The 13557-nt window shown below is 39.2% G+C and overlaps 2 pseudogenes; one reads left to right on the forward strand and one right to left on the reverse strand.

The window, feature by feature from the left end:
- Positions 1-529: 529 nt before the first annotated feature.
- Positions 530-640, reverse strand: LOC130036947 (uncharacterized; annotated as a pseudogene).
- A 6588-nt stretch (positions 641-7228) lies between these two features.
- Positions 7229-7325, forward strand: LOC130036970 (uncharacterized; annotated as a pseudogene).
- Positions 7326-13557: the final 6232 nt, after the last annotated feature.

Genomic DNA, 13557 nt, shown 5'->3' on the forward strand with positions numbered 1-13557 from the left:
TTTTTCCTTGTTAAGAGTCATCCTTGAATGACTCTGAGGGAATTGATCACTCATCTGGTAGGTTTATTCCACAGTGTATGTGTTCGCATTCCCCAACCATCATTTATGGATAGACCACCCAAAACTTTTAGTGATGTGTCTCAAATTTGCTTCCTTTCCAAAGGAGGCCATGAGGTGTAAACACAGCCTCTATGGAAGAATTTTTACTTTTCTTCTCATCATCTTAGACTCATCTGCCTTCCTCAGCCTATTCCAAATTTATTATTTTAACCGAAAACTGCAAACCGTGCCATTTCTCCCATTTTTTTCGAGGACACCAGTGATGGGCATACTTGACTGTGCTCTAGTCTTACTCTTGGCTCTGTGGTCAAGTTTCACATCTGGTGGGTCTCTGGGGACCATAAAAGATTGCAAGAATTGAACTGTGTCCTTCTTGCTTGCAGAGCAAATGCACTGTCAGCTTACTCTTCCTCTGACCCTACCCCACTCTTCATCAGGCCCATGCAATTTCTCCTCTTAAGGGCTTTATGCAGTCGAGTTTCCCACATTTGGGGAAATCGCAGGGGTCAGCACATCCCAAGTGCAATGGATGGGCCTCACCCTGGGAAAACCACCTACATGATCATGGTATCTCCCCTGCCCTGGACCATGTTTGTATTTCTTAGAGTCTTGTCTATTCCCCCTTTTTCCTCTATCTAACTTCCCATTCTTTCCCAGCTCCTCCTTCAACACTGAGCCACTCCCAAAATCAACCACAGTTGACAGCATCTCAAAATTCAGAACATTTATTAACAATCAATTAACTATGATGCATCTCTGGAGTGATAGCACAGCGGTAGGGCATTTGCCTTGCACACAGCCAACATGGCCGACCCGAGTTCGATGCATCTCTTTAATTTGAAAAAAAAAATTAGAATAAATAAATGGTGTATGGCATTTCAGTGTTTGCCTAGGGCAACCATCTGGTACCTAAAGTGGAACCTACCATTCCAGCTCTTACATTACGTAGCCATAGTAGAGAGAGATGTCCAACTCTTTTTCCCTCTCAATAAAGAACTGCACTTTCCCCCAAAGAGGTGTGTTTGGCATCGTTCTCACGCTCCTGCTGAGCCTTCCTTTTCATAGCCTCACTCTCTGGTCTCTGCTCTTTGGTGATGGGCTTTGACATGACTGGCTCGGGAACATTGGGCTTTCTCCATGGTTTAGGTTGGAAACGGAAGTCTTGGAGGAGAAAGTGACTCTGACGTTTGGGTGGAGACTGGCGCTTGTTCACACAGACAGGAGGAGCCTCCCGCTGTAGAGAAGTGCCAGCTGCTGTCTTGTGGGGATCAGGTCTAGAAGCTGCAGGCTGATGAGTAGGCCGGCTACTAGGGTTCTGCAAACCTGGTCGAGATAGGTTGGTTGAAATGGACTTAGCAGGATTGGAAGGACCAGTCAAAAATGCAGTGGTTGACGGGGAAAAATTGGCAGCATTTGGCTGAGCTGCATTGGTAGAGCCAGGCTTGGCAGGGTTAGCTGCAGCAGGAAGATGTGTGGCTTCAGATTTTCGTCTCCGAGGAACAGGTTCAGCTTGTGGATTCTCCATGGTAAGAAACGGCAAAGGTACCAATTTGACCTTCCCAGGAGGTGGCAGCTCAGACTGGGATGGAGATGAGCGTTTATCAGCACTGCTACTTGGTTTCTGTGCTTTGACCTGAGTTTTCTCAAGGCCTTTTCCATCCCGTGTAGCACCTAGCCATGGCTTGACAGCTGAGGATGGCTTGACATCTTTGGGGTTCTTTGAGCTACTCAGCACCTCGGAGGAAAAGATTCCAAGTTTTGGATCACTCTTCCCCAGAGCATGAAACATTTGGACAGAATCCAGCATGTGTATGCCTAGGTAGCGGCGGGGTTATTTAACTGCCTCTTGGCAAAACTCAGGTTGAGTTTCCTTGCATTTCATCTTGCCAATGGTGGACTTTTCTTCTGCCTTGACCTTGTTCCCTAGCTGCTTACACTCATTAACTTTCTTAGAGTTTTCTCTGGTGTTTTTTATCTTCTCCTGCCCATGGCTCTTTGTCTTGCTGATCCTGCTGGAGGCAGATTTGTGAGATTTGCTGTTAGTTTTGGCTGTGGTCACAGGACACCTCTCACTGACTGCAGCATTACAAACAATCCCTGCTCCCCTCAGCAAGCATTCTCAGACTTTTGGCTGGATTTTGGCCTTGGGTTATCCCTCAAGAGGTTCAGAAGCCTCCTTTTTGTTCTTCCCTTTTGCATGGGAGGTCCGCTTAGTGCCACTTGAATTTTCTTGCACCTGTTTCAGAGTGATGGTGTCAGTGGTGTTCATTACCTGCAGATCTTTGCATGATCTAGGTCTACTGGGATCTGGTAGGTCTCCAGAGGTTTTGAAAGCCCACTTTTCATCTGATCAAAATTCTTACCTTTTTGATCCTGAGTTGGAGTTGGTGTCAGCGCCAGGTTACTTTGGGCTGGAGATATTATGGGAACTTCCCCAAGATCAGGTGAGTACCTGTTACTTATGGTTCACATACAACTTAATCTTGTTGATGCATTGACGGTTACCCTGATTTTTGATCCATTTCAAAAATCATTACTTGAGTTTTTCCCAAGAAATATTTTTGGAAGGAAAACTTTATTTAAATTCTGTGTCTTAAGTTGTTTATCAACAATGTAGTTACTCATAACTCTAAGAATAATAATGCATACACGAATATAATTTTTCTATTGCATGTGATTTACATAGGAGGAAGTGTAAAGAAAACATCATGAAAAATATGTATCACAGAACTGAAAAAGAATTATGTAGATATTAATGAAATCTGGGCTCTGTAGCAAGCAGCATAGTACAGTATGTTATGGAGAACCGACCCAAGAGTAAGCCTTGAATAACAGTGGATGGCATCCCAAACAAAACCAAATAAAACAGTACAATAAGGTTATTACTAAATTGTTCCACATATACAATATGAAGACTCTATTTTATTTTAGTAAAAACTGCTAGCCAAAAAATGGAATAGAAGGTGATTTTTGAGTGACACTTTACCAGTCCATTAAAGAGAAAGGATTTATCAGTAACTACATAACAAAAAGAAAATAGGAATAAACGTGATTGTATTTCATAGAGATGAAATGTTTTAAATGAGTAAAACACAGAAAGAAACTTCGAAATTACAAAAAATTATACTCATCAGTACCTTTGAATATTAACCAGCAAACAACATGTGTTAAACATAGCAGAGGATTTCACTTGATCACACAAGAAACAGAAAAGACCATTTAAAAAGTGATCACAAAATAATGCAAATTTACTTTTAACGCCTATATTAGAATTATCTTTATCAAACAGGAAAACTTTCTTCTCAATGTTTAATAAATGAGCACCAAAATCCCATAAAATATCTTTATGTAGGAAAACTCAGAATTCACAAATATGACAAAAATGTGTAATTAGTCATGTGAGACTTGATTTTTCTATTTCCTTTTAGGATCTAAAAACAAAACTTGACTATTATCAAAGTACTCTCATGTTAGGAAGAAAAAATCACATGAAATAATATTTGTAAAGATGACAAGCAGCTTTAACCTGGAACCTACTGACCACACAAATGAATCAAACCTCCTGATACAAGTTAGAATATACCATTTTTTTTATTTTAACAGGCAGCGCATACATGAACTTAAAAACCAGAATGTAATAAAAACATTGAAGATTCTGTGTCTTCCACCGCCCTAGATAAGCACTATTAGCTATTTATGGGGAGCATCATTTCTGAAGCGTGTTTATACTCCAAATTGTCAAGTACCAAGTACTGTGTTCTAAGAAATAATAAGGAAAAAAGCCAGGAAGGATGGCTTTCTGATAAAGAGCTTTTCCTACTGGTACCCTATTGAAGGCATAGTATATTTCTAGTCCTGACATTTATTGAAGTAAAATTCTTTGACTTGCTCTCAGTGAATTATTCTCAGCATATTTCATATATATATTCTTTCTTTTTTGATGTTAAGTCTTTGGTTCTCTTCAATTTTATGTCCAAACCTTTTCCTCTTCCTTGATAATCGAAGTCCCTATTCTTTCTTTCTTTCCTTCCTTCTTTCTTTCTTTCTTTCTTTCTTTCTTTCTTTCTTTCTATCCTTCTTTCTTTCTTTCCTATTTTTTTCTCCCTCATATTGTCTTGGTGTCGATTGGTTAATGTTTGATGAAAGTGATCCCAAACTTGCTTACCTTAGAGGTCTTGCCTCCCTAATGCTCAGCACTCCGCACCTTCCCCATGCCCCATATTTTCTTATTACCTGGTTTAAATAGAAATCTCAAAGATCAATGATTATTACTTTGTAATATCACTATATTCACAATACTGAAGTATAAATACAAGTGGAGAGACCACTACAGAGAACACATGCTAGTATATATTAACAGTTGTTCACAGCATCTATATTTTCTATTTCTGTAAAAATACTGTCTCTGATTTACTTGTTTTCAGTGAATATCATGTAAAATTCAATATTAAAAGGAAAAAGAAACACAGAGAATCAAACCTCATATATATATATATATACATATATATAAATATATATGTTCGTGTGTGTGTGTATGTTTGTTTGTGTATTTGAGCTCCTAAGTATGTGTAAAATATAATGTAATCAATGAGGAAAAACACTTTGTATGTGAGAGAAAGTAAGCCAGTGTCTAAAATCACACAGCAAATGTCAAAGTCAAGCTAAAATGAGGCTTATAAAATTCTACTTGAATATTTTCTTTCATTACTACGTGCTGTTTTTACTTGACTGCTAAGTTTAGGGATGATAAATCTAATGAAAAACTTTGAAAAGTATTATTCCTTACCTGACATGGTCAGAGAAGAGGAAATACCGATGAAAGGTAGACGAGAAGAGGAGACAGTAGGAGATTACGTCTGAACACTGAAGCAGCTTAAGACCACAAGTGTTCAGTACAGACGACTGCTCACTGGTGATTGGTCATTGGTCACTCGTCACTTGCCATGAAGATTCAAATTTGTTTACAAACAACTACATGGGACCCCCAAGATTCTACCAGTTGGTGGTTCGTTTGGTGGGAGAATGATGTCATAAAGTAGGCAGGAGAAAGGTAGAGGCTAGCCAATCAGGAGGTCAGAATCCCAGAAGAAGATCGGATTGGATAGAGAGTGCGGTAGAATGAAGCAGGCTAGGGAGATGGAATTCTACAAGACGGTTATAACAGTTTCACCTTCGTCAGACTCTTGTGTTAGAAAAATACTCCCATGATGCTCAAGAGCTTAGCTATTTCATTAACAAATCAAGAAAATTACTAAATAATTGTTTATATTGCACTGTTAAAGAAACAACATTTGTTATTACTAGTATATTTTAGATAACGTTTACAGCACATCGGGTTGGGCATTTGCCTTGTAGGAGACCAACCCTGATTCCGATTCCTCTGCCCGGCAAGCTACCCAGAATATCTCGTCCACATAGCAAGAGCCTGGCAAGCTACCCATGACGTATTCGATAGGCCATAGCTAGTGACAACAAGTCTCACAATTTGTTGTAAGATATTACTGGTTCCCGCTCGAGCAAATGGATGAACCACGGGAGGACAGTGCTACAGTGCTATGATTGAAAAAATTGGTGGTTTCTTTCAATATGACAACACTTACTAGGTTAAGTTGTAGATGAATCGAGATGTGTGAAAATGTAAATAAAATGAGAAGAAATAGTAAATGCACAGGTATCTTATTTGTACAAAACAAACAGTTGTTCTCAGTTTAAAACTGTAGAAGATAAAGAAAAACATATACTCATTTGTGTCAAAATTTTTCAACCTGAAAGAAAAGGACCAAAACCAATTTAAGTAATCAAAAAACAAGCAAAACTAACAAATACTGGCAATTAATATAGGCCAAGGATGAATGTTCTTAATAAATTAGTGCTGTGAAAAAAATCAGTATTTAGGTATTAAACTTCAATATTAAAAATAAGCATAAACCATGATCATATATAAAATGTATTGAAAGAAGTGTAAATGACTGGTAAACACAAGGGCAAGACACTCGCAAATGCCTACCAGGTTCTCTCAGAGTGAGAACTGGACAGTAATTGTTGTCTTATCAACAAAATCCAGTCTCTGTATCTTGGCCATTGATGGGATTACATGGCTCCAGGGGCAGTTCATGGTTGTAACACTTAGCTACTAGGAGATGGGGGATCTGGTTGGAGGGGGCCCAGTCTTGATCTGAGCAGCCTTGGAGATCTCATCCCCCGGTTGCGCACACCTGGGTTCCTCTGTCAGATTCGTTCATGCATGAGGCTCCTTCAAGCTTGGGGAGAGTAGTCTAAAGCGTACCTATGGCTGGTTGCAGAGGTCTTCAGGTGCCGGGGCTCTGCTCGGCGCGGTGAGGGAAACTCAACACACCGCCTCCAAGGGACCCTGGTGAAGAAAGCCAGGTGTGGGGTCAGGAGACTGTCATTTTAGACATATTTGGAATTAATTTTAGATCAAAAAGTACACATCATTCTAACTACGTATGTGCTTAGTAATAAATTACTACACACTTGTTCAATCACCTAAGAAACCCCACTCTGCTCAGATAACTAGATTTTTAATTATAGGTCTGTTTTGCCTGTGTGTCATGACTGAGAATCACTATCATTAGATATGAAACTCACTATACACAAAGATGCACACAGGCTGCTTTGAGTCATCTGTGTTGTTAATGTGTGTTGGCCATTAAACTTCACTGAGACCCTTTATTCTGTCCTTTACAGGAGCCTCATAAGTGTCAACTTCCATTCAAGTTGAACTTATAATAATGTGGAATGAAATCATCAATATGATCCTCACCTCTTCCTTCAGGAGAAAAATCCTACTTATATTCAAGGTGGTCAAAGTGCAGACAACACCATCCACCTTTTCCTGGAGATGTACACGGGACTGAGGTGAGAACAGCAAAAGGCTCTAGTTTAATGGTCTTAATGAAGGTTTCAGGGAAGTGCATTAAACAGGACTCATATAACATCTTCCAAAAGAATTATTTTGTAAAACTGATGCCTTGATTATGGTAAAAGATAATATGGTAAAAACCATATTTTTCTTTCTGGGACATTAAAGTTCTAAATCTATCAAGCTGCTTTGAAATACTTTCTTTGATTAGGTACCACTGTCTGCCATAGGGTAAGTAAGGACAACACTCAAATTAATCAGAACAGAAAAAATAACTCCTACTAGGTTTGGTTACACATATACTAAAATTGAAATGATACAATGATGAGCATGGTCCTTGCACAGAGATGACATGCAAACTTGTAAAGAGTTCCATATTTTTGTTGCAAGAAGAACGAACATGGCTACTTTAAGCTAAGGCAATTCCCACAAGTACAAAAATTCTACATAAAGATAGCACAAATCCCCATAACAACAATCTCTCTCAATGTCTATCGACTAAATGTGCCAATTCAGAGGCACAGAATAGGAAGATGAATTAGAACACTGAACCCAACATTCTGATACCTGCAAGAAACATATCTGAGCAATCAAAGCAACCATGGGCTAAAAGTAAAAGGCTGGAAAACAAGTATTCAAGAAAAGAACACCTCCACAAAGCTGGAGTAGCCATACTAGTATCAGACCACATGGACTTCAGGCTAAAGGTTATAAGAGACAGTGAATGTCATTTCTGCATGATCATGGGATCTTTACATCAGAAAGAACTCACCCTCCTCAATGTAGATGCTCAATGACAGACCAGCAAAATACTTAAAAACAACTTCTAATAGACTTATAGAAAAACATTGATAGCAAAACAGTACTAGGTGGAGATTTCAACACTACTTTGTCACTTCTCAATAGATCAAACAGAATAAATCTCAGCAAGGAAATATTTTACTTAAGTGAAGGAATGAACAACCGTTGGCTTAGAGAAGAAATCAAAGAGGAAATAAAAAGGTTCCAGAAACAAATGAGAATGAGGACGCGAGCTACCAGAACTTGTGGGACACAGCAAAAGCAGTGTTAAGAGGAAAGATTATACCTCTGCCAGAATTTATCAGGAAGAAAGAAAGGGCCTACATGAATAAATTAGAGCTCAAGATTTTGGAAAATGACCAACAAAAGGAGTGCAAACTAGGCTGGAGCAAGGAAATAATAAAATTTATAGTAGAAATCAATGAGCTAGAAACCCAAAATACAATCCAGAAGACCAATAAAAGCAAAAGCTGTTTCTTTGAGAAAATAAACAAGATCAATAAACCTCTAGAAGCCTCTCAAAGAAACAGAAAGAATTCTAATAAATCGAATCAGAAATGCAAAGGGGGGTATCCTAATAGAAACTACAGAAATCCATAGGATCATCAGAGATTATTTTGAGAATCTTTGCAGCAGGAAATGAGAGAATCTTTAACAAATTGATAAATTAATGGATTCCAATTACCTCCCAAGGCTGAACCAAGAAGATTTGGAATACTTGAACCTATCACTACCAAGGAAATTGAAATGATGGTCAAAATATCCCCCCAAACAGAATCCTTGGCCCAGATGGATTCAATAGTGAAATATTTCAATCCTTTAAAGAGGAACTGCTGACAACATTTTTAAGATTTTCCAGGAAATTGAAGAAACAGAAATGCTCCCAAATAGCTTCTATGAGGCAAAGATCACCCTAATACTCAAAACAGACAGAGACACCACAAAAAATGAAAATTACAGACCTATTTCCTTGATGAATACAGATACACAGATTCTCAAGAAAATACCAGCAAAGAGAATCCAGAAACTCAACAAAATATCACACACTATGACCAAGTAGGTTTATCTTGGGGATGCAAGGATGGCTTAACATTCTCTAGTCAATCAACAGAATACACCATCTCAATAAAATAAAGATAAAAGTCATATCATCATATCGATAGATGTAGATAAAGCATTTGATGAGATCCAGCACCCATTCATGGTGAAAAACTCTCAAGAAAATGGGAGTTGAAAGTACTTTCTTCAATCTAGTCAAAGCAAACTACCACAAACCCACAGCAAGCATTATTCTCAACTGGGAGAAAACTAAAGGTTTGGAGCAGAAATCAATGAGCTAGAATCCCAGAATACAATTAGGCACAAAAGAAGTTACCCACTCTCACCACACCTATTCAACATAGTACTTGAAGTACTTGCCATAGGATTTCGGTAAAAAGAAAAGATATCAAGGGCATCCATATAAAAAAGGAAGAACTCAAGCTTTTACTATTTGGAGATAACATGATACTATACTTGGAAAATCCCAAAGAACCTACAAAAAAGCTCCTGGGAACAATAGATTTGTTTAGTAAAGTAGCATATTACACAATCAATATCCGGTAGTCCATGGCTTTCCCATATATTTCAAATGAAAGAGAAAAAAAGAGATAGAGAAAAACAATCCCATTCACAATAATACCTCAGAAAATCGAGTATATTATATTAGAATCAACTAAAATGTTAAGGAACTATACTTTGGTACTATTGCGGCAACATGGGAAGATGCCATTGTTGACAACATTGACGAGGAATACGATCCACTGGTTCAGCACCTCCATGAATGTGTGAGGAAAGCCAAGAGAGAGATAGCCACAAAAAATGGCCTATCTTCGAAAACTCTTGAGCTAATTTGCCAGCATGGTTTGGCGCATGCCTCAGGCAACCGCAAGCTAACATCTGAGCTCGCAAAGCAGTGCAGAGATGCGATCAAGGAAGACCTCAAAGAGAGAAGAGCAGAAGTACTGGTAGATGCGGCAGAAGCCAGGAAAAGTATTCGTAACGCCCGCCTGTCCTTCGCCAACTATAAGACCAAGATGACTGCCCTCCGATGTCCTGATGGATCCATCACATCCTCCAGAACGGCAATGGAGAAGATTACCATGACTTCTACTCAAATCTCTTCGATAACCATGTCCACTTGCCGACATACCAAATTACACAGGATGGATATGTCCTTCCCAAAGTTCTCCCTTCCGAAATCCGACACGCCATTTCGTTGGTAAAGAAACCAACAGCACCCTGCCCAGTCAAGGTCAGACCTGAACACCTGAAGAACCTGCCGTCAGTACTCATCAATACACTGGCTCGGCTCTTCACTCGCTACCTGTCTGAATGCAAGTTTCCGTCTCAATGGAAAACCAGCAGGACCGTACTACTGTTCAAGAAGGGAGACATCCATGACATTGGCAACTATCGCCCGATCTGCCTATTGTCTGTCATTTACAAGTTGTTCACTCGAGTCATCCTAAATAGGATTGGCAGAACACTAGATGAAGGACAACCATACGAGCAAGCAGGGTTCCGCAAAGGATTCAGCACCATCGACCATATCCACGCGATAACCAAGCTCATTGAGGTTTCTCTGGAGTTCAAGATGCCGCTGTTTAATGTTCATTGATTTAAACAAGGCCTTTGATTCTGTTGAGACGGAAGTGGTCATTGAAGCCCTAGCCAATCAGGGCATTCAAGACCAGTACATCAGGATCCTCCGTGAGCTGTATTACAGATTCACTAGCAGGATCTCACCATTCTACAAAGAAGTGATCGTTGATGTCAAGAGAGGGGTGCGGCAGGGTGATACCATTTCACCAAAACTCTTCAGTGCCACCCTCGAGAACATCATGCGACGACTGGAATGGGACGTAATGGGACTGAAGATAGATGCTCGGCAACTACACCACCTCCAATTTGCTGATGACATTATTTTAATAACACCAAACATCAGCCAAGCTGCACAAATGCTGGCCGACTTTGACCGTGAGTGTGGAAAGGTAGGACTACAGCTGAATCTTACGAAGACAATGTTTATGCGAAACAGCCTTGTTCCTGATGCCCCATTTGCTCTCAATGGAATGACTGTCTCCGAATGCAACCGCTATGTGTACCTAAGTCGAGAGGTCAACATGACAAATGACCTGGCACCCGAGCTGTGCAGGAGGAAGAGAGCGGCTTGGAATGCCTTCAAAAACGTCGAAGAAATAGCTAAGAGGAAGAAGAACCTCCGGCTCCGGGCACATCTATTTGATTCCACTGTTCTTCCTGCATTAACATATGCCTCAGAGACCTGGGCCCTACGCAAACAAGATGAGAATGGTATTCAGGTCTCCCAAAGAAGAATAGAAAGAGCTATGCTTGGAATATCAGGTTTCACTCAAATGAGAGAGATAATCCGGAGTTCTGACATCTTTCGCCGATCAAGAATCAGGGACGCTGTCTCTTATGCCAAGTTGTCGAAAATTGGATGGGCTGGTCACGTAATGAGATTTAAAGACGACCGCTGGACTAGAGCTGTTACTGACTGGATTCCCCGGGATGTCAAAAGACCGCGTGGCCGCCCACCTTCCAGATGGTCAGACTTCTTCGTCAAGATCATGAACGATCGGTTTGAGGCCCTTCATGTTCCCGGTTCGAACAGATGCCATTGGGCTACACTAGCACGCGACAGGGACAAATGGAGATGTTACTGGCGCCCGCTCGAGCAAATCGACGACTAAGGGGAAGTTAAGTGATAAATGATAAAATTTTAAGGAACTATAAAAAAAAAACCCTTAAAACTCTACTTCACGAAATAAGAGAGTATATTAGGAAATGGAATCACATCCCATGCTCATGGATTGAGAGGATTAACACTGTCAAAATGGCAATACACACCAAAGCTCTATAAAGATTTACTGCACTTCCTATAAGGATAGCCATAACATTTTTCAAAGAAATAGATTAAATACTCTTGAAACTCATACACAACAATAAACTCCCATGAAAAGCTAAAGCAATATTTGTTAAAAAGAAGAAGGGAACAGCTTCCCCAACTTGCAACCCTACTACAAAGTCGTAGTAATCAAAATATCATGATATTCAGATAAAGACAGGCCTCACATCAATGGAATATAGTCAAATATCCTGACGCTGGCCCTCAGATTATTATTACCTAATCTTTCATAAAGGCTCAAGAAATATAAAGTTGAGCAAGGAAGTCTCTTCAACAAGTGGTGCTGGGAAACCTGGACAGCAACAGGCAAAAAAAAAAAAAAATTGAACTCAGACCTCTTTATAGTGCCAGGCACAAAGTCAGATCAAATGTATTAAAAACCTCAATATCATACCTACATTCTTTTTTTTTATTTAAACTTTATTTCATTGAGTTTTTTCACTATGTCCCACCACTGTTTTCAGGCCATGTGGGTTTCATCAGAAAAATCAGCTGTAAATTTTAAGGATGCTCCTTTGTAAGAGATTTCTTTCTTTGATCTTGTTGCTTTCAGAATTTTGTCTCTGTCTAAGGTTTTGGTCATTTTGATCAGGATGTGTTGTGGGGTATTTTTATTTGGATTTCCTCTAGCTGGTACCCTTGGGGCCTCCTGAATGTGGTCACAAGTTTTCTTCAGCTCTGGAAACGTTATAGAAACAAGAGATGACTTAATAGAATACACATCTTGAGAGAAAAGACTGAAAAGTCATATTGCTTCAGGTGTGCAAACAAGGAGAGATGAACTGCTACTATAAATGATAAAACAGAGAAGTATATACCCTCACCCTCAAGAACATAAGAACTTTGCTGCTATATCATCCTCACATAAACTCTGGTTATTTAATATATCTAATCACTTTTCCCATGACAAGAATTTTTTAACCTCAACATTGATCCTAATCTTTTTAAAATTTTTTTTGTTCTTGTTGTTTTTATTTATATATTTATTTTTTTATTTTTTTAAATTGAGTCACCAATGAGATACAGATACAAAGCTATTCCTAATCAGGTTTCAGTCATACAATAATCCAACACCCATCCCTCTCCCAGTGCCCATTTTCCACGACCAATGGCCCCAGTTTCCCTCCTGTCAACTTCCCCAACCTACCTCTAGGCTCTGTGGCAGACATTTTCTTTCTATCCCCCCTCTGTCTCTCTCTCTCTCTCTTTATGTCTCTCTCTCTCTCTCTTTCTCTTCCTTTCACACTCTCACGTTTTTGCTTTTTCCAGACAAATACTTCAAAGACTTATTCCCCTCCTACATCTCATGTGAACTATCTTATAAGGAGCATGATGTCAAGTTCCTTCCTTGTCAAGTATACAAGAATGGAACTCTACTGTGGAGGGAATGTTTGCTTCCTACGACTTCCAAAAGCAAAGAAAAAATATATAACAGTGATATATTGAAACTGGCTCCAGTTTAGACATAGATTCTCAAAGTAGCACCTTTGCAGAATGGATCTTGTACATAAACTTAGATATGTACCATTTTCATCAACTTGGTCTCTAAAGGACTGATACAGGCATTTATTAGGATAGGGTCTGATATAGTATCACGGGGGTGAAGAGTAATAGACACTTTGCTGGTGGTGCTATGAGGTAACTTTATACCAAGACTATAAATGTTAATACCATTTTAAATATATGACCTTACCTATAATAAATTTTTTAAAGAAAAAGAATATCAAACATACCATCACTATCACCTATAATTCCAATGCCACCACTATCACTTGAATTTCAAGCTATCTCCAAAGATAAAAATTTCAAAACAACTTTATTATAAGCACATACCTGAATTCTT

The sequence above is a fragment of the Sorex fumeus genome, unplaced genomic scaffold, assembly GCF_029834395.1.
Source record: "Sorex fumeus unplaced genomic scaffold, SorFum_2.1 ptg000070l, whole genome shotgun sequence".
Lineage (NCBI taxonomy): Eukaryota > Metazoa > Chordata > Mammalia > Eulipotyphla > Soricidae > Sorex > Sorex fumeus.